The sequence below is a fragment of the Ambystoma mexicanum genome, chromosome 7p, assembly GCF_040938575.1.
Source record: "Ambystoma mexicanum isolate Mex_15411 chromosome 7p, UKY_AmexF1_1, whole genome shotgun sequence".
Classification (NCBI taxonomy): domain Eukaryota; kingdom Metazoa; phylum Chordata; class Amphibia; order Caudata; family Ambystomatidae; genus Ambystoma; species Ambystoma mexicanum.
This window is the reverse complement of record NC_090939.1, coordinates 479,792,222-479,812,684: the sequence shown is the minus strand read 5'-3', so window position 1 is coordinate 479,812,684 and position 20,463 is coordinate 479,792,222. Positions and strand designations below refer to the sequence as shown.

At 47.2% G+C, this 20,463-nt stretch overlaps 1 protein-coding gene across 2 annotated transcripts in view; it reads right to left on the bottom strand.

The window, feature by feature from the left end:
* Positions 1–20,463, bottom strand: part of NDP (norrin cystine knot growth factor NDP) — a 278,003-nt gene that overhangs the window by 154,347 nt on the left and 103,193 nt on the right. Inside the window, exon 1 of one of the 2 annotated variants that reach the window (XM_069636503.1) lies at positions 715–787. The exons of the other annotated variant lie outside the window; for it this stretch is intronic. The gene's annotated coding sequence lies outside the window, so the exon portion shown is untranslated. Of the gene's footprint in view, positions 1–714; positions 788–20,463 lie in introns of those variants that run through there. 2 annotated transcript variants of the gene reach the window in all.

Below are 20,463 nucleotides of genomic sequence, written 5' to 3'. Positions count from 1 at the left end.
GTTCATGGTTTGAGCCAGAGGGCTCTTCTATCTACACCTCTTAGGACCAAAATCTGCCTACAGAAACCCTCTCCTCTTGACATCTGCTCCTTTCCATTACTAACTAGAATCCTGAAACCATTTGATAAGTGGCATGACACTACACAGTGTGAAATCCAGGAGGTTAAGTCATCTTTAATCGAAATCCTTGCCAAGATGAATATATTCGAAGGGTTCATCCTGGCCTGTGGCTCCAAAATTCTAAATAAAAAGATGGGTTTGCTGAGAAGGGAGGTCACAGAGTTTTGATTGCATGCAAGACACAAAGGACAGGTGGTGATTTCTCAAATCCCTTGCACGAGCTTCAGTTGCTGTTCAGGCCTCCTCAATTACAGATGCAAGAAGCTGTATTGAGTTGAGGCCCAATTTGGAAGGGGATGCTATTCAGGAGTGTGTTTGCCATTATGGACATTTATCGGTAGGACCCTCAGAGAAATAAATTGGGGAGGCTGTTTGAGACATTGCGAACTCTAATGTGTCTAATTTGGCCTTGATGGAGAGGAATATTCAGACTTTGTTCTGCTCAATGTGTAAGGTCACTTCAGAAGAAAGTATGGAAACAAGGGTGTGCTTGAAACCTGGTGAGCTGGACTCTTCTCCACTGAATAGTTCAATGCCATTGGTGGATTTAACAGCACAGAGACAAACAACTTTGGCTCAGGAGCCGGTAAATACCTCCATTCCACAGCCAGAATCTCCACAATCTCCATCATTTACTATTCTTTACTCCCGCAGAACTGGGCCTAAGGAAAACAAAGCTAGAAGAAAAGCTAATAAGAACTCCAATAATTGTAAACACAAACAAAAAAATGAAAGCAGTTAAAATGCATGGCCCTAATTCCTAATTAAAAACTCTACATAGCTTGCCTATGGAGAATGAGATAATTGATCTGAATACTGTGGCCAACATACTAGAAAGAGGAAATAATATTCAGCGTGAGTCAAGGGGGAATCCTCTGAGTCAAGGGTTTGTTGTTCCACTGAACAACAATCTGGGAATGATCAAATGTGTGTTTTTCCACTTTAGACGAAGTGGCTTCGATATACAAGCCTTAGGTCTCGCATGTTGACTCAATGGTCCTGCCATCTCAGTTAATTAACGGGCCAGTTGTGACAAAACAGAGTAAATTGTCAGCGTTCTTTCCATCTATGGGTAAAAAAACAATGGGGAGCAGTGAGGCCAGTAGCAACCAGTGTATCTCCGGAATTGGTTGTCTCAAATGGCACATCTACATCAAGCATTGCATATATGCAGGAGACAACCGCTGTGTATCTGGTGACATCTTCCATGCCCACGTTATCTCCTGCAGCTGACCCCTTTGTCAGACCTCAAATTCAAGCAACACCTGAGATGTATCCCTCAAATATCATGGGATGGGAGAGTGACTCAGAAATGAATGGTACAGGTAAAATAAACAGATTGTGTTTCTTGGATCTTTTCAAACAAATGCCAGCACTAAGATCACTAACTACAGACAACATTGAGTGTGTTGCCCTGCGCCAGAATGACAATAATCGTACGTTCTGTGGGTACCAATCTGTCAGAATTTCTAGGCTTATATGGATCAGTGCCAGGACTTAATTACCTTGGGCTACAAGCTCTCTGTTATGGACTCCTAAGGAATTCATTTCGTAAAATGCCCAATCGCCCATTGCTGTAACTAAACAGCTACAGCTAGGTGAGAATGCATTGGCTACAATGGATTCTGTAGCAGCTCAAATATCAGGACTTACTAAAGCGGGTTAGGATTGCTCTTGGGTAGAACCAGCGTTAAAAAGGTTTATGGCACTCCAATGGGGCTGTTCCAAACCCTAGCCTTCGATCAATCAGTATAATGTCATGGAATGCTTGTGGAATGAACAATTTAAATTCCTGGTTTTACGATCCAGCCTATCAGAATAAATCAATGATTTTGATGATTCAGAAATTCAGGGTTCGCATTTTAAGCTTAATGGTTATGAGACATATACTTGCCCTGCCACTCGAGCTGTTACTGGTTGACCTAGAGGTGGGCTAGGAATAGCAATTGATTGGAACTTCAAAATTAAGACTCAACTAGTCATTCTTCTGACAGGCCTTTTAGCTGTTAATATTGACTTTTTGGAAGAAAATAAATTGTAATTGCTAATAGTGAATGTGTACCGGAACGTGGCAAGATTTAAGTTGGAAGAGTTCCTTCCAAAATTAACATATCTATTGGAGCGTTGGGTCATCATACATCCTAACAGTTCGATCATAATAGAGGGGGATTCAAATTGTGATTGCTCTGAGGGTCTGAAAATCAACAAAGACTCCCTGTTTAAATCAGCAATTTCTAAAAGTGGTCACAAAGGAAGCATATGGGACACATATGTTGCTGAATGGGAGCTCTTGCAATTGGAGTTGTGTGAAGAAACTCCCCTTCCTAACTATACTTGGCATAGAAGTGGTTCTTACTCTAGGATAGATTATATCTATGTGTCATCAACAAACCAAACTGCGTGTATGTGAACATTAGAGATCCTGTCTTTGGTGATCATGTGATATTGCAATTTGGTTATGCAAAGTAAACTCAAGGGACTGAAATAAATCCCTCGCTTGTGCTTCATACTTTTGATCAACCAGGTGTTGTACATTGTACAAAAGGGACAAAGCCCCTTTAAGAAAGGCCGCAGGGAAAGAGCGGGAGGAAAGAGGAAGGGGAGGGGGCTGGAGGGGCAGAAGGCAGAAAGTGTACAGGCGTGAATAAAGAAAGTTCACGGCAGCGCTGGCTCCGTCTCGTTATTGCGTGACCGAATAGAGCCCAACACTGGCGACAAAGCCGATGCGATCCTTCGTGTGCCGCAGCAGTGGTAGGAGGGCGGCAAGCCCAGCAGTCGGAAAGGGCCCGTGTGCCCCGTTGGAGAGCCCGTACGCCCGGGGGAAAAAGTGAGAGGGCCTGTGTGCCCTTCGTCAGCTGCGGCCCGTGCACTCTGCTGGAGGGCCCGTGTGCCCAGAGGAGATCGAGAGGGCCCGTGTGCCCAGAGGAGACAGCAGCGGCCCGTGCGCCCTGCTGGAGGGCCCGTGTGCCCAGAATAGATCAGGAGGGCCCGTGTGCCCAGAGGAGATAGCAGCGGCCCGTGCGCCCTGCTGGAGGGCCCGTGTGCCCAGAAGCGATCGGGAGGGCCTGTGCGCCCAGAGGAGATAGCAGCGGCCCGTGCGCCCTGCTGGAGGGCCCGTGTGCCCAGAAGCGATCGGGAGGGCCTGTGCGCCCAGAGGAGATAGCAGCGGCCCGTGCGCCCTGCTGGAGGGCCCGTGTGCCCAGAGGAGATCGGGAGGGCCCGTGTGCCCAGAGGAGATCGGGAGGGCCCGTGTGCCCGCAAGTGCACCTAGCGGCTACGTTGGAAGACCAGCACATGTCAGCGTGCCATGGCCCGTGTGCCCACCGGAGCCTGAAGAGCCAGCGACGCGGAAGCCCGGAGAGCCGGAAGAGGCCCGTACGTCGTCGCGTAGGACCGAAGAAGACCCGCAGGCCCGCGGCGCCAACTACAAGTAAGGTGCCGGGTGGGATAACTGCAAAGAGGGGAACCCTGTGTCTCCCACACGTGACATTACCATAAACACATTTAAGGGTGAACGAAGTCACGGCAAAAGAGAACCCAGCGTCTCCCCACGTGACATTTATCATATGCCAAGGAAGCCACATTAAAGAGGGAAACCCCGTGTCTCCCACGAGTGACACGCAAAAGAGTAAAGAACACACACCACTGCACAAGGGAATCCCCGCGTCTCCCCATGTGACATTAACGAAATCTAACTGCAAAGAGGGGAACCCCGTGTCTCCCGCACGTGACATTACCATAAACACATTTAAGGGTGAACGAAGGCACGGCAAAAGAGAACCCCGCGTCTCCCCACGTGACATCTATCATATGCCAAGGAAGCCACATTAAAGAGGGAAACCCCGGGTCTCCCACAAGTGACACTCAAAGACCAAGGAGCGCACGCCACGGCACAAAGAATTCCCTGTGTCTCCCCACGTGACATCAACAAAACCACACGTGCACAGGAAGACACAGCGCCAAGAGACAATCGTGATCAACGCCCACGCGCCACCGAACTAACTAGAGCATACCAAGCTGCACCATCATGTCAGCCCAGGATACAGCAGATCCCAATGCCCAACCAACACCACCAGGAGCACCCTCCGCTTATGCAAGCCTAATGAGAAGACCCGCCCCGTTCACATTAAACCCACACCACGACCAGGGCCAACGATGGGAAGAGTGGATAGAGGAATTCGAGGACTTTGTGGGTGCAATTGGCACACAAGAACCTCCCAACATACTAAGCATCTTTGCAAATGTCGCAGGGAGAGAAATCAAAAATATCATCCGTACGATTCCCCTACAGGACCGCACCACATATGCGAAACTCCGACAAGCCATAAATGAAAAGATTGTTATCTCACCCAACCATGACTATGAGAAATACACTTTCAACCAATGTGGTCAATTGCCTCACGAATCAATAGGAGAATTCGTCATTCGCCTTCAAAGGAAAATATCGAAGTGCGATTTCGCCAACTTTAATGACGAAGAAGCCATAAGGCTACGCATCATAGAAGGGTGTGTATCCTCTATGTTCCGGAAACACCTCCTAAAGAAACCCCTATCCCTAAAGGAAGTTTTGGACCTAGCCAGAGTTTATGAGAGAGTGGACATCCAGGCAGCAGCCATTGAGAACCCCAAGAAAGGAGAAGTTATAGCAGCAATGCACCCATACATCCGACACCCAGCTCCACAGACAAGGATAAACCCGAGATATCCGACACAACGAACACCAAGCGACCGCCAATGCTATCGCTGTGGTTTCGAGTATCCGCACAGAGGTCCGTGCCCTGCCATCGGCCAACGCTGCATGAGATGCGGTATGGAAAACCATTTTCAAGTGATGTGCAAGGAACTACTACCAGAAGGGAGTTCGACGGGGCCGCGACCTGCCACTCGCATGACGGAGACACACACGGAACAACTCCGCCAGGCAGACAGAAGTACGACATTCCCCACAAATGCTTATCAATGCCCAAACACCGTAAGAGCCCTTGAGGGGCTTCAGATTGAACCAGATAGGAAAGATCATGAACTATATGACATCCACCAGAGCAACTTCATGCAAAACCTGGAACACGGGACGACCTACAATGCAGAAACCCCAAGCCCTTTCGAACAAGGAAGAGACCCATATCTCGACCCACCACCACAACATCAGCCGGGAGGGAATGAACCAGCCTGATACCTACAAGATGGCTACGACAGAGAGTACGTATGCCTCCTCAGTGCTGAAACTGAAGACACCTCAGCTCCCAGAGTAACAATACAGATGGGAAGTACCAGAAACAGATTTATCGTCGACACAGGAGTGACGGTAAACGTCATGAATGAAGACATCTACAGGGAAATAGCCTCCTCATACCCACTACAAGAATCCAAGACTCACATTTTTCAATGGGGAGCGGCGCAGCCGATGACCTCCAAAGGAAAATTTCAATGTGATTTACGGCACAGGGACATCACGGTAACTGCCACGATACACGTCATAAAGAGCGCATCCGTCGGCCGCTGCCTCCTCAGCTACCGCACGGCGAACGCCCTTGCCTTGATTGACCTACAGTACAACCAGTCAGAAGTAATAGAGGGACTACCAGTACCACACGAATCCGTCAGAGCAATGATTGACAGGCCCCTGGCGAAGGGAGACCTCAAGACCCAATTCCCCAAGTTATTCGAAGGAGTTGGAATGCTAAAAGGATCACGCATCAAACTACACATCGGCAATACCATCAGGCCAGTACCGCAACACCCGCGCAAAGTGGGTTTCCACCTTCAAGAACAAGTATCAAAAGAAATCCAACTTCTCCTTCTCAACGACATTATAGAGAAAGCAGAAGGGCCAACACCATGGGTATCGCCAATAGTAATAGTTCCCAAGGACAATGGTCGTCTCTGCATATGCGTTGACATGCGCATCCCGAACACGGCCATCCAGAGAGAAAGGCACCCAGGCCCGAGCCTGGAGGACATGTTGATTAGGTTAAACCAAGCGAGGTTCTTCTCAAAGCTTGACCTCAACCAGGGCTACCACCAACTGGTCCTGGACCCAGAATCACGACCCATCACCACATTTACAACGCACGACAGCCTTTTTCGATACAAAAGGCTCAACTTTGGCATATCATCTGCCGCAGAGATCTTTCAACAGACCATCAGACGCCTCATAGCATCGGAGATGAAAGCACTAAACTATAGTGACGACATCTTAATATTTGGAAGAGATCAGGAACAACACGACAGAGCCCTAAGAACCATCTGCTCCATCCTACAAGACGCGGGACTGACTCTCAACGAAGACAAGTGTGACATCAACAAGACAAGCCTTAAATTCTTCAGCCACATATTCTCGAGCAAAGTGATAACAGCCGGCCCGGACAAGATTAAGGCCATTACCGATCTCCAAGCACCTACGACAACGGCAGACCTGCGCTCCCTACTGGGCATGGCAGGGTACTGTGCACGTTACCTCCCGAACTACGCCACAACAACTGACCCACTCCGCAACCTCCTAAAGAAGAATACACCATTCGTATGGGATGCACCCTGTCAGGAAGCATTCATAACGATAAAAGAAGGTCTCACCAACAACTGACAACTGGCGTACTTTCGTCCGGACTGGCACACCATCATTACGGTCGATGCAAGTCCAGTAGGACTAGGAGCCATCCTTGCCCAGACCGACACCGCAGACAACACTCATCACGCGATAGTTGCATATGCCAGCCGAGCCCTGTCACACACGGAAAAGGCCTACTCCCAGGCAGAAAGGGAAAACCTGGCTGCAGTATGGGCATGCGAAAAATACCACCACTTTATCATTGGCCAGAGGTTCACCCTAGTAACGGACCACCAAGCCCTAATATCAATCTTCGGGAACCCCAAAACGAAAATGCCACCTCGCATAGAACGGTGGGGGATAAGACTGCAAGAGTACGATTATTGCATCGTCCACAAACCAGGAGGAGACGCCAACCCAGCAGACTATCTATCCAGACAACCCCTACTGGACAAAGACGGCACCCTAGCCCAGGAAGCCACAGAATACATCTCATACCTGTCATCAAATGCCATGCCACCGACCATCTCGACCGCAACGTTCGAAGAAAGGAGCAAAGCCGACCCAAAACTCAGAGCTGCTGTCTTTCTCACTCGGTCCAACAAATGGAGGGAACGTCACACAAAAGGAACCGGAGGGGAGGATGTAGACCAGAAGGAACTGGACCGGCTGGCCAAGATACACGACGAACTCGTAGCCACTGACCAAGGACTCTTGCTACGGGGGAGAAGGCTAGTAGCACCAAAGGACCTAAGGAAGACCCTAGCAACGCTGGCACATGAGGGCCACAGGGGAATAGACAACACAAAATGATTTCTCAGGAACTATGTCTGGTTCCCCTACATGGATGTGATAGTGGAAGACATGCTCAGACACTGCAGGCCATGTCAGCTGGCAGCGAAAGGACCAAACCCAAACCCTCTGCAACTAACCACACTCCCGACAAGACCCTGGCAAAAGGTCGCAATGGACTTCTATGGACCTTTAGAAGAAGGGGTTTATCTATTAGTAGTAATGGATGAATATTCGAGATTCCCCTTTGTTAAGCAAACGCCTTCAACATCCTTCATGGAAACCGCACCCATAGTGGACGAACTATTCAGCGAGTGGGGCATCCCCAACGTCGTCAAGACTGACAACGGTTCTCCATTTCAAGGAAGAGAATTCGCAAACTTCGCAAGCCACCTAGGATTTCACCACCAAAAGATCACACCTCTCTGGCCCCAAGCCAACGGGATGGTGGAGAGGTTTATGGCCACAATCAAGCTAACCAGACAAAAAGCAGTAGCGGAACAGACGCCTCACCCGAAAGCCATCTGCAGCATGCTTAGGTGCTACCGAAATACCCCACACGACGCCACGGGAAAGCCACCAGCTGAGCTCATGGTGAGGTACCAACCCAGGACACGCATTCCCCGATGGGAGGACTACACCCCTGAAGAAGAACTAGCCATCAGGGAATGAGATGCTGAAAAGAAGAGAAGGGCCAAGCAATGGGCCGACACCAAATGGAGAGCGAAAGAACAACAACTAGAGATGGGGCAAATGGTCCTGGTGCAACAAACTCAACGCAAGAAAACGGACACCCGATACAGCCCCGAGCCGCGAATCATCACAGCCATCAGGGACCCATGATCACAGCGACGGGAGAACTGGGAGACATCACTCGCAACTCCTCCTTCTTCAACAAGCTATATCTGGAGGAGCCCGAAACACAAGAGACACCCGACGAGAACTTCAGTGAAGAAGAAGAAGCAGAACCCCCAGTGGAGTCAGCCGGCGAAAGCCGAGAATCCCCAGGGAGACCCCCTAGAACAATAAAGAGACCAGTGAGGCTCATCGAACAGATGTAACTGGGCTCCCATGTTAAGTACGGGGGAGGTGTTGTACATTGTACAAAAGGGACACAGCCCCTTTAAGAAAGGCCGCAGGGAAAGAGCGGGAGGAAAGAGAAAGGGGAGGGGGCTGGAGGGGCGGAAGGCAGAAAGTGTACAGGCGTGAATAAAGAAAGTTCACGGCAGCGCTGGCTCCGTCTCGTTATTGCGTGACCGAATAGAGCCCAACACCAGGAATATCTTTGAAAAGGAATAACAAACTAAGTATTGTGTTCATGAATTTACTAAGATCGGAAGTTTGCTCCTCTGGAGTTTTAAATAATAAAAATGTGTACTATTCAGACAGGGTCGACATCATTTCAGAGATTGTGTTGTATTGCCTGAAGATAACTGTAGGTTTAAACAGGAATAGATCTGCAAAATCCAAATGACATGCCTATGATTAGGAAGTTGCTTTGTCTAAACGCCTTTAAAAACAGAAATATTAGACAATAATATATTGAGATAGTAAATAGTAAGTCAATTTGAGATAGTAGTGCCATTTTATTGTCAAACATTATTCCGAGGCTGTTAGCTTGGTCTGAGAGGTTAGGTGCTGGTCCCATGGGAAGTGGCCATTTGGATGGTAATGAAAGGAGCATACATTAACTGGAGATAAGGGCTGCCTTTGATGCCTTGAAGCAGAGATGAATATCCATGGTCCAATCTTCGAGTCTCTGGGGGAGCTTGGTAATATGCAGGTTGGTGTTTCTAGATTCCAAGTTTGACGTAGAGTTTGGAATGTTTAGTACTAAGATTTATGATGTCAACCTAAGGTTTAACATACACATTATATAACCAACGGGATAAGATGGATACTTGAGGGTCCGTGCACATTTGAGGGAAGTTGAGTTACTTGAAATTTAATGTTTGGACACCTATGTTTGTAAAGATAATCGCAAATCCAATCCAGCACCTTTCCTTTATGCTTGTTTGCATTTGAAAGCTTTACATTGGTCTGTCACGGTTGATAGGTTAATACGCAGTTGTTAAGTTAAAGAGGAGGGATTCTTTTGGTATGTTATTGTCAAACAATTTGAGTTATTTCTTCTTACATGAGCAAGTAGTCTTGTTTCAGTGCTAGTGTTTGGGTGGACTCCTAATTGTTTTTCATGTAATAGCCAATTTTGCTTGCTCTGGTGAGAGTTGAGTGTTTGTTATTTTTTCCACAATTTTAATAATGAGGTTGGAAATGATCTAAAGTTTTCAATAATTATATAGGACAGTGTTTTCTTTTTTTGAAAGGAGTAATATCAACTATTTTAAGGGAGGATGGGGTATTTCTGGCTATAAATGGGGAATTCAACTTTCTTCCTTTACCTAGAGTGACTTTATGAGTCTTGATTTTGACAAAGTCCTCATGTGTGATCAGTTTAAACTCCTGTTATTTTCTCTTTTCAGTAGGTTAATGATGACTATGGGAATTTCTTAACTGCTATCAAGGAGAGACTACAAATGAGAGCTAATATTTCTACCTTTGTCTATGATTGTGGTTTATACATAACTTTGTCTTTGGCCGAATCTTCTATCGTAGCTCCTCCTATATTCACTAATTTGGAGAATTGATTTGGCTTTAGTTCCAATGACTAATATAACTGATTTAATATATAGGGAGATATAATTAAAACTATTGTTAATATCATATCCTGAAACATCACAGGACGGGATTAAAAATGGTTAAGAAGGATTGCCATTCTATTTTCGCACAGCATATCATTACAGGAAACCTGGTCATTAAGTTCTTTTGTCTGTGTGGACCATTCTGTTGCAGATTTGTGACCCATTTGATTATAGCTCTGTCTAACGTTAAGGTTCATCATTCTTGTGGTCTTGGTACCTTAATGTGTGTGACTTTGCCTTTTAAGATTAAACCTGTTTCTTAATACTCTAATGATACCCTAACATGCCAACTGACCATTCCTACTATGAATTTGATCCATTGGATTGATTTTTTTAATATGAGATTACCATTCTAAGAACTGGTCATTTGCTTTATTAATGCAACAAGAGGACTTCTTGGAATTGATAGCATTAGATTCCAATGATACTGCTCCCTTAATTATAATGGGTGATTTTCATTTACAGCTGCACAATGGAGGTTGGCATTTAAGGCTTTCCTAGTTGAGAGAGGTATACGATTGGTAAATGGCTGGACTAGGTTGGACATGCCAGATTACTGTGAATTTATTGAAAAAGATTGACCTACTGGAGAATAGACTGCATTTTGTTTTCTTCCACTTTTTTTAAATAATAATGCGGGGGAAGACTCCCCGTCAACGGCCCCCCCCCACCTCCTCCTACCTTAACCTATTCCCTTACTCCAACCACATCTATATTTAATAAAAGAATAACGAAAATACCTAAAGAATTCGACCAAAACAATTAAGTCAATTCTGAGTAGGTCAATTTAATATTTGATCAATTTGGTTAATACCGGACATGCCTACGGTAGAACATCAATAGATCACATTTTTCAATCTATTCAGTATTGGTTCTCCCAGATTGATATGCTAGTGATCCCTAGGTTTGAAATCAACAACCTTCCACTTCTGCTGACACTACTGCTTGAATTTATAAAGAAAGACCAATCAGAGGGTCTTAGACTGCGAATGATCTACCAATGCCAAAGCATTGAGATTGGATCCCATGAAGCAGGATTTAACAATGGCAAAAGTCATAAAAGTTGCTAATGCTGAAGTCAAAAATGTATCTTCTAGGGTATAGCATTTCGGAATTACAGAAGAAATAGCTCCCGACGTGGCGAGAGGGCATTACTGACAAGTAATTGCCGGGGTCCAAGATACAGGAGCTTAATGAGGGCCAGAAAAATTTCCTGCCAGTAGTGCCCCCACCAAGAGGGTTAGAACACTTAGCACCCCAACATGATTACCAGGGTGTAATTATCTTCTTTACCTTGAGAAACGGCATGCTTGTGATTCACAGGTTAAAAAATACAACAAAATAAAATGTATGCCATGTAAAATGGAGAAGGAAACTATTACTAGTCCTGTCTTCATGTCCATGGTGGCTATTGTAGTTGGGGTGGAAGTGGGAAGGTGAGCAGTCTGCTGGCATGGGAAGAGAAAGAGGTAAGGTGTGCTGGTGGGAGAGCAGAGAGGTGGTAAAGGCTGGGGCATGGAATCAAGAGGTGAGGATCAAGATGGATGGAGGTGAACAATGGTGTTTGGCCATAGCGGGATGATGGTATCCTCCCACTTATTGGGGGACTCGGCTGGTGGACAAAGCTGTGTGATAATGCCTGCTTTCCAAACACCCTGATTTGTTAGGGAGGTCGATTGATGTCACCTCCTGGGTGCTAATTGCTATTATTATACATTAACTGAGAACATTGGCATAATTTTTGTGAAAACAACTAGTTTGAAGTACATAAATCTAAACAAGGGTAGTTTGACAAATCCTGTATTGCGGCTATGCTCCTTCAAACACATTCAAATCTGTCTTGAGAGATCTATCTTTAAGTACTAGTAAGGGAAGAGAATACTGAAGAGCAAGAGTCAAATGTGAACTTGAAGTTAAAGATTGGGAAATGCTACTTATAGTGTCTGAGAAGACTAAAACCAGGACATTTTAGAGGTTGGTTGTGCTCAGGTTGGGGATCCATCTGCTGGTCTTCAGATTGAAACATGTATTCCATAGGAAGAGGTCTTCGCTATTTTTACTGCAGATGTTTGCACTACTGAGGAAGGACCATTTCCTGGCTCTGCTAGGACGGGAGGAGCAGTCAAGTCTATGGGGGTCGTTACGAGTTTGGAGGTAAGTAACTGTCCTTACCGGCATGGAGCAAATACCGTGTCTGTGTAGTAAAGAGCCCGCTAATAGAGGGCTATTACGAGTTCACGGGCACAAGCTCTGTGCCATGCCAGTAACAACATTACTGGCATGACGCAAAGTCCAAAAAAAGGACCTTAGCGGCATCATGGAAAGCGCTGACAGCACTACTGGCATCAATGGATACGGCATTAGTGGCACCGCTATTAGCGGTGACCGTTAAAAGCAGTGACCACTATTAGCGGTGCCCGTAAATAAGCGGAACTGGAAGTAGCATCATCGCACAGGAATGGGAAAGAACACGGCGGCCATCTTTAAAAACACAATCCTTTGCCATCCTCAGTACCCAGGACCTGCAGCATATTGCTGAGTACATAGATCAACCTCCAACAACTATATAATGCCCAAGGCAGTTAAAAAAGGCACCTACCGCCAGCTCAAAGAGCGCTTTAACGAGGATGAGCTCACCATGTTGGCTGAGACCCTGGCTGACAATGCCGATGTCGTATTTGCAAACAGCCTCAAGAGGGAGGAAGTCCTCAAGAAGAAGGAAATTTGGGAACTAGTCACCCAAAGGGTCAGCGGGGTAGGCAACACCCCCGCACCACAAAGGACGTCCGTAAGAAATGGGATGACTTGCGCCTGAGAGTCAGGAACATCCTGTCCGCAAACAGGAGCCAGGCCATGGCTACTGGTGGAGGAGCAAGCTCACCAATAAAGATGAGCCGGTGTGAGGAGATCTGTGCCAGCACGATTGGCATAGAGGCCATCGAAGGCGTAGGCGATATGGAGTGTGGCGCCACGTCATCGGCGGAAGGAGGTCAGTTGCATAAGAAAACACTGTAATGCATAGTCTGTTGACAGTCCACCTTGTATGTCTAAAGAGGCAAGGCATGGCCCAATACATACACATTCCCAGCCTAGTTGTCATCTGCAGCACAGACACATGCACATGCCTGCAGCATGGAAATACCATACCTGACACACACCACACAAATAGGAAAATGGCATAAGTCACACTGCATGCAGGCCACAACAGAAACGCATGTCACATAGCATACGGCCGCCCCAACATGAGTGACCCTGACGGATGCCTGCATGATCCATCCATATAGCAAGCAACTTGATCATCAAAACTCCACTGCCTATTCCCCTCTAATGTGTAGATGAGCAATAATACAAATGTTTGCATGATGCTTGTCAAACCATCACTCATGCTGTCCCTCTCTTCGTCCCCCACAGGCACAGATCCTGACAGCGAGGCCCTGGACTCACCGCCACAGGCGAATACACCCCAGAAGAGGCCCAGGGATGATGGCAACATGCCTTCCACTTCCAAAGCCCCACACAAGCCACGGCAGGCACCAAAGACCAAACCACAGCACTGGTCGACCAAGGCCCATCACCACAGTGCCCACAACACCTATGGCACCTGCAGAGGAGACAGTTGAAGGGCCACAATCTGCAGAGAACAGCCCTGTTGGGGATGCGGCAGCTACAGCACCCCTCACAGATGATGACGTGCAGGGACAGGTGTGTGTGCCTATCGAGGACGACTCCTCCTACCTACCTGCTACACCAAGTCCGGCCCCAATCCCCCCAGCTCACACCTGTCGACTCATACCACGACACCACCCCAGAGCAGTCTGGGGGGGGAGTCCATACAAGGGAGCATGAGTCCCATAGAGGACCCAAATGCAGTTGCCCATGTAACACAAGCACCCTCCACCTCCACTGGTGTACCGGCGGGGGTGCAGCAGGCTGGACACTCTGCACAGCGGCAGGAGGAGCTCACTGCCCTGGTGAGACAGTTTGTCACAGACAATGCCCAAGCAAGGCAGGAGAGGCGCGACAACACTGCCTCCCTGAGTGAGATCATTCTGGAAAGCACAAATAGATTGTGTGAGGAGGTGTCTTCCCTGAGGCAGGTCCTCACCCGCATTGCTGATTCAATATAGGCTGAGCGTCAAGCCCCAAGAATGGAGTAGGCAGCCACCCCATCTTCCTCAAGCTCCACGCAAACCAGCCCCCTATGCAGGTCGGCGCGCACCCTACGCCGCTTGGACATGCCGCCACCTGGTGCAGGGAGTGGCAGGATGTAGACGGGGCAGCCTGATGAAGGCAATAGACAATTGCTTGGACACCATATGTGGGGGAGTTGTGGGGGGAGGGGGAATGGGGTGAGGGTGTGTGGGGGAGTTGTGGGGGTTGGGGGTAGTGGGTGAGGGTGTGTGGGGGAGTTGTGTGGGGGAGTTGTGGGGGGAGGGGGAAGGGGTGAGGGTGTGTGGGGGAGTTGTGGGGTGAGGGGGGTGAGGGTGTGTCAGGGAGTTGTGGGGGGGAGGGGGATGAGGGTGTGTGAGGTGGAGGGTTTCAGCACTTTAATATTTTTCAGACAGTTAAATACACCCGTTGTGTGAAAAAAGAATTCTTGAGTGGGCATTCCTTATTGCATATGTGTCATGTATTGATATACAGTGCATATTGTACATGTATTCCCACACCCAGTGCCCTCTGTCTGACTTTCATGTCAGCCTCTGCACCCATGTGTGTCAGAAATATTGTGCAATCACTGACTGATGCACAGCACGTCCCTCCTGTGCATTGGCACAGCGATGATGCGCACCCACATCTTCTTCATCCCCTTCATCATCACCAGGTGGTTGCAATTCAATGTCAGGGGGCAGGGGCACGTTCCGTCGGATACAATTGTTGTGCAGCATGACACATGCCATGATGATCTTGGCCACCTTCTCATGCCTGTAGTGGAGGGCCCCACCCGACCGGCTAAGGCAGCGAAACCGTGCCTTCAACAGGCCAAAGGTCTGCTTGATGACCACACGGGTACGGGTATGGGAACGATTGTAGTGCTCCTCCTGCCTGTTCTGTGGGTTTCGGACAGGGGTGAGGAGCCACAGCTTCAAGGGATAGCCACTATCACCTGCATGAGAGGCAATAAAAGGTATATGACAGTCGAATAATGATGGACAGCTGTACTAGTCACATATGCCTGCAGATTATCGTTGGTCACATGCACATGTCCCTGGTTGTATGCACACAATTTTAATGCCCTCAATGTATTATGTGCCATGGACTTATGGTGTGGTTTGCATCTCCAAGATGATACACGGTGTACACTGCCTTGATGTTACTCATGCATTGTGGATGCATACCGCTGTGTTTGTGTAAAATTTGTGATGTGTTGTGTTCTGTATGATTTTCTAACTGGCAGCGTTGGGAGTAGGCTCTGCAATATTGTGCATTCAGCCCTGATTATTACGATGGTGACATGCTTCACTTCTGTGGTGGTGGCAGCCTTGTGACAAGCTGTGGATTCCCTTGGTGATTTTGTTCAGTGCACTCCCATGAATGTTTGTCCTGTGTAGTGATTTGCTGCTGACATTTACATAGTGATTATTCACAGCCTGTTGGTGGATTTTGTTATGGAGGGTGAGGTACTATGATGGGTGTTGGATGATTTGTAGCATGTGGGGTGTTTTTAAGTTTGGCATGTTGTGATAGGTGTCCAGCTAACTTCATTGCTATGGGATTTGGTTGTCATGTTCAGTTAGTGATGCTTTGGGGCACAGTGTTTTGTGATGGGCACATTGTGCTGTCACATCAACAATGACACCATGGTGGTGTGTGCATCTCTCCCCCCATTTCACTGCCATGTGCCTGTCATGTAATTTACCAAGCAGCCATGCACGTCGTCCTGCATGTCGCTCCATGTAGCATGGTAGGGTGGAGTTCCGCAGGACCATTGAGTCATGAGTTGATCCGGGATATCGGGCCCAACAATGTGTGATGATCCTGCTGGCGTCACATACCATCTGCACATTGATGGAGTGGCATTGTTTGTGGTTGTGGCACACCGCCTCCATGGCATGCGGGACCATCAACTCCACGTGAGTGCAGTCGAGGGCACCTATTCAATTTAGCATGCCTGCCAGTGCATGGAAGCCAACTTTTGTATCAAATATCTCCTGGGTAGTCCGTGGTAGGGATATGTAGACCCTTGTGTGATTCATGGGGGCATTCAGTACTTGGTTCAGCATGCAAGAAAATAAAGGTTGTGATAAGCCATGCATGTGCCCCACTTTGTGCTGGTAGGCGCCTATGGCAAGGAAGTGGAGCACTGACACTACCTTGAGTAGAGGGGGATGGTGGTGCGTATTTCAATGAGGCTGACAATGTCGTCGTGTATCATGTCCACAATAGTGGTGATGGTGTCCCGGTTCAGATGGTACAGGGTGTGGATCTGCTCAGGGGATAGGTTGAATGCACTGGCTCTGATGAGAGGGATTGGGGGCTGCCTGCGTGGTATCACTGGCTGCACTGCTGGGGCATGCAGGGCCTGTCTTACCCTCCTTCTCCTCCTCCGTCTCCTCTGTGGTGCCTGCTGTTCTTGTTGTTGTTGCTGGTGTAGCAATGCAAGCATGTCCTCCAGCCCCAGTATTGCTACTACTAGTGGAATCATTTTGGTGTGGGAAGGGGTGTGGTGTGTGGGTGTGCTCCTTTTGTGCTGGCCCAGACTCCATTGCCTCCACCTATGCTGATTGTGTGCACCTGTGGCAGTTGGGAACACTGCACATAGCAGTTTATGGTGCTTCACGATGCCGGTATTACCGGCATGCCGGTATCCCCTATTAGCGCCTTCATGATGCCGGTATTTGCATGTCCGCCTGACTTGTGATGTCCTCCTATTAGCGGCATACCGGTATTGACGGCCTGAAAGGCCGTGTGCCCGTGCCCTTGCTGCTATTAGAGGCACCGTTATTAGCGGTGCTTCTAATACCGGGGTCTTAGGTCAGAATAGCCCGGAGCGGTATGCGATGCCTGTAATCCTTTACCGGCATCGTTTTTCCATTACCTCCAACCTCGTAATGACCCCCTATGTCTTTGTCCTTATTCTAGATTCATTCTGCAATAAAACTACAGAGGTGCTGTAAAATCCCAGAATCTGAATTCTTTCAATTGGATTTGTATTTCTGTGACATTGGGCCTCATTACACGGAAGGCGGTAACTATGGCGCTATTAGCGCCATGGTTGCCACCGGTAATTTACCGATCCCGCCATGGTGAATGGCGGAATTACCGCCCCATTCCAAGGTTGGCGGGGCCGTAATTCCCCATTCACCATTGGCCCTTCCCCATTCCCATTTGAGCCCCCATAGGGCTTAATGGAAATGGGGAAGGCGGCAATTACGGTACCGCAAATGGCAGTACCGTAATTGCCTCCAAGGTCCCTTTGTGGGTCCCCTCCTTAACGGCTGGTAAAACAAGCCATTAAGGTAGGGACCAGCAAAGGGTCCTCGTAGTAGGGCAGTAAGGGATTACCGGCACCGGTGCTGGTAATCCCTTACCGCCATCCGTGTAATGAGGCCCATTGAGTTTTAGTCCCCAAAGTTGTTGAATTTTTTAATACAATAGCATTATTTAATAAAGTACTACAATGTTGGAGTACAGCTGTAAAAATGCCTGTATTTAAGAAGGGATGATGTTCTTTACGTAGGTTTTGCATTTAAATAGCTTTTATTAGACTTTTTTGTTGTATGGTCTACAATAGATTGCTGATGTGTGTCAGAGACCATTCCATAATGGCTTACACCCAGTATGGGTATAGAGAAAAAGTGGGGTTCTCGGATCGAACATAAACATTGCTTTTATTAATCTCCAAGTACGTCAAGGTAAATACAATGGGCCGCATTCCGAGTAGGGCGGTAAGGGTTAACGGTCACCGGTAACGAGACCAGTGCCATTAAACCCTTACCGCCCTATTGCGAGTTCCCTTTGCGGGTCCTTCATTAACGCCTGATTTTAGCAGGCGTTAAGGACGGGACCCGCAAATGGACTCCAGGGTCAATAACGGTACCGTCATTTACGTTACCATTATTGCTGCCTTCCCATTGAGCTCTATGGGGGCTCAAATGGGAATGGGGAATGGCCCTGGTGAATGGGGAATTACCGGTCCCTCTGACCTCGGAATGGACCGGTAATTACTCCATTCACCAGGCCGGAGTTTGGACGAGTTCGGATGCAGCTATGCCGCAAATAGCGGCGTGGTTACTTCCGAACTCGGAATGAAGCCCAATGGCCATTAATTGTAGTGCATGGATATTGCTAATCTTTTTGACATGATTAATCATTGAAGACTGTGGACATTTCTGTATCAAATGGGTATCCCTTCCAAACTGCTGGCAGTCCTGCTACAGCACCATGACTCCATGGATGCCATGGTGAGGTTTGATGGGAGGAGGCTGCACTATGGCTTTCAGTATTGAAACAGGATAAGACAAGGTTGAGTGCTGGCCCCCCTCCTGCTCAACCATTATACAAATACACTGCAGTATACATTTGGAGATGATGTTGTGCCATTAGCTGAAACCCAGAGGGTGCTATAACAGTTGTTCAATTAGTATATTGAATTTATGAGATCATATGATATAGTGATTGTTTCTTAATCAGCTGTGATGATGGTCAATAAAGGGAAAAAAAACGTATGGGTGCCTTCAACTCAGCTGGGATACCAGCACCTAGTGTACATAGGTATGCTTTCTTATGAATATGTTGTACAAATCTAATTGTAAATTACATCTCTTAAAACCGAGTTGTGTGGCCCAAGCTATGGGTGAGCTTTTTAGATTTGCTAAGCATAGCAAATCTCATCCTGATAATGTCATGCTGAGGGTTATAGAGCAAAAGTCTTCTCAATGCATTACTAATTGTGGAGAATCTGTTCTGCAAATCCATTCACGGATTGCCCCAGTCTGTGCCAATTTTCTGTACTACGCATCACGTTGGGTATTGGCTGAGGCCAAGTTAGCCTCAGCCAATCTCTTTTGTGGTTAAGATCACTTAGGTCCTGCTGAAATGTATTATGCTTGACCACGTCTGTTTAACATGCCACACATGGCAATAGTTTGATATGATGAAAACAACATAAATACTGGCAATTGGGTGAGAAACCTGATTTAATCCATACAAAAAAGTATGTTGCCATGGGTAGATTGTGAATTGAGCAATACCTCTAATAAAGCACATAACTGATTATAACATTGATGAGACCTGAGTATTTGTCATGGACCCATTCCCTATCACAGAGGTTATAGATCACTAGACTGAGAGTGAATTTACTTCCTACTGAAGCTGTGATGCCGAGGCAGATGATAATCATATAACAAAAGGGTGTTTCTAGCACAATTGAAGAAAAGGTCTGCTTACTGGAGCTTCCTGGAGCTAAATGGAGAAAGTTGACTAAAAATCAAAAACCCTAGCGAAGTAGATTTAGTGCATTGTCTGAAATTGATAGTTGAATCAATCATACACAATGTATTTGTCTATTTGTATTATGAAATGCAATCTATCTGTACATAGACAACAACGTGGAGAGTTAAACATACATAGGGCCTGAATCACAGAGCATTTTTCAATGGGATGATACCATTATGAAACGCTTCTGTGAATCAGGCTCATGGTATACATACAAAAAGCATTAAACCATGTGTATTGACATATCAAGATCAAATGAAACACAGTGTGAGAACATACAGCTCTGTTGTGCCTGGATAAGAAGTGTGTTAAATGACTCACTAACACAAAGTATTCTGTGCTATTTGTCAATCACACAGCTGCAGGCAAAAGAAGCGTTCTGAGGAATCTGTTATATGCAAAAGCTCCCAAATGTCAGCTGAATTAATGTGAGCCTCAGTTGGAAAACAGGGTCAGCGCCTAACTAGGATGGTACATGACTTTTTGTCAAAAGAGGTGGATTACAACTCCTTCATCAGGACCATGCATGATGCAGGACCCTGATGGTAACAACAGGGGGTGTGGGGGAGGGGACACTTGTTCTGTCCTCCTTGACTCGGGAGTACGGCTTTATTAGTGCACCTCTTGATAAACTACCGTTGTGGAAGGAGCAATACCGACAGGCCTTGTCAGAAATTCATAAGTATGTGCAGCAAGGGATGAGTCAGTGTCTAGCAGCGGGGTGCGCAGAAGAGTCTCACAGATGTCAGCCTGCACAAGTGAATGCTAGTGGATGATATGCCCAAGGAGTAATCTGTATGCACAAACTGACCCGGAGACATCAAAATAGCTTTGCATTACTTGATACTCTATAAGACATACACA